Below are 1851 nucleotides of genomic sequence, written 5' to 3'. Positions count from 1 at the left end.
GATTACGGTTGGGAGGTAGTAGAGTTTTTAAACAGCTAATGAAGTCCACTACCAATAATGGCAGACTCCCCAAGCTCAGACCTCTGCTCTGCCAGTTGACTGCCTATATTTTCTGGGATGAGCTGTTTAGCCTCTCTGCTACACAAATTCTTCACCTGTAAAATGCAGACAATAAAAAGTCCTGCCTCAACTACTGTGGTAATGATTAAGTGTGTTAATATGGATGCCAAGTGGTTAGCACAGTCCCTAGCTTAAAGCAAGGGCTCAAAATCAAGCTTTAGTTATAAATAATATTGTTAAGATTTCTTAAATAATGTGTCAGAATCCAAGATCCCTTAAAGAAATCTTCTAAAGTATATTTAATTATTTGTCAGAGTGCAAGATCCTTTAAAGAAGTCTGTTTACCCGATCTTTTTTGAAACCATCAGCCTATCTGAGAAGGCCAACAGTCGCCCATTATGGAGAATTAACACAAAATTTATCAGCAGGAGTTATTTTTCATGCATATTATAACTTCCAATTACGCTAAAAGCTTGTCTATTTTAACTCACTTTGATGTTAACTGTGAAGTTTCATGTTTCCCTGTCAACTAATCAGCATTGTTACAATCAGGACGATGTGGGTCTATCCCTCAGGGCTTGGTGACAAAAGTCACTATTTTTAAAGGGAGTGTTGCCCTCAGAAAGAAGAATAAAAACAAATTCTTAATAAACAATGATGCTATTTTCATGTAAATATCTGTAAGGAAAATGGGCATCAAAGCTAAAGGGGAGATGACATGCAATGAATTTGTTCTGCATAATTAAGGTATTGGGTAAGCACAAGGAAGGTGAAGTCTCTGGATCTGAGCATTTTATTCTTGGCTCAATATTCCTTTCATGTGATGCTCTTGGATAAGCAACTTCTGTCTCTCTTTCCCCCTCAGGAAAGCCATAAATATAATCAACATTAACTTAAACTTCACCTTGTTCCTGAAGTAATATGAGACCTTGGTTGAGGAGGATACAAGGCATCGTGAAGGTGAACAAACCAAAAAGCATTTAAAATTGCTTCCTTTTGCACATAGAAATTTTTCTCTTCTCTGGCCAACCCCTCCCAATTTGAGAAAAAGCTAAATTAACTTTTTTAACTTACAAGAATGAAAAAGTACTACAATGGGATGAGGGTATTACTTGGAGAGGTACAGTATGGGAATACATTATTTGATACCCAATAGCGAACACATTAGCCGTTCCCATTTGCAAGAATCTGAAATCTATGATTCGAGATCCTGGTTCTAGCATCTCTGACTTTCCCTGCCCCTACATGGTTATTCTTACATTACTAACCTCACAATTAAGTACTGAATGTGTTGACATCACATTTCTGTACAGAATGTTATTTCATCATAAGGTGGGATCATCCTTACCTGTTTCTCCTTTTGGAGGGCAGATCAGAACATGATGATTGGAGAAGAATGAAACATGATTAGTAACTCTGTGTAATCAGGCCTTGCAGCACCCCGATTGAGCCTTTCTGATTCTTCCTGATAATCTCTATTTTTAAGAAAGAAAAAAAAAGAAGAATATTTCCCTTTGAGTTGTAGGTAGGAAGGTAGACGAGAAGTCTGAGAAGTATCAATTCATTGTCCTGATAATTACCATTGACCTCTAGCTTCCGTCAAAACCACTTCAGAACTCAGAGACATTTTCAGGATTCAGGGAGAATCCAAGCTGAATTGAGTTTGTTTCTGTATCACTGACCAGCAATGATGCTGAAATGATTGATACAGTCTATTCCGCAGATAAAGACCTTGTTATGCTACTAAAGGTGACTGCTACCTTCAGGCAAAGGGCTTGGTGACAGAGTCAG

At 37.8% G+C, this 1851-nt stretch overlaps 1 non-coding gene across 1 annotated transcript; it reads left to right on the top strand.

Moving 5' to 3' along the window:
* The first annotated feature begins 1385 nt into the window (after nt 1-1385).
* On the top strand, nt 1386-1520 carry LOC112439952 (U8 small nucleolar RNA). Its single transcript, XR_003028170.1, has one exon. It is a non-coding gene; the product is annotated as a U8 small nucleolar RNA (small nucleolar RNA).
* The last annotated feature ends 331 nt before the right edge of the window (nt 1521-1851 follow it).

Source organism: Pan paniscus, chromosome 4 (assembly GCF_029289425.2).
Source record: "Pan paniscus chromosome 4, NHGRI_mPanPan1-v2.0_pri, whole genome shotgun sequence".
Classification (NCBI taxonomy): Eukaryota; Metazoa; Chordata; class Mammalia; order Primates; family Hominidae; genus Pan; species Pan paniscus.
Note: the sequence above shows the minus strand (reverse complement) of the source record. Positions and strands in the feature narration are given on the sequence as shown.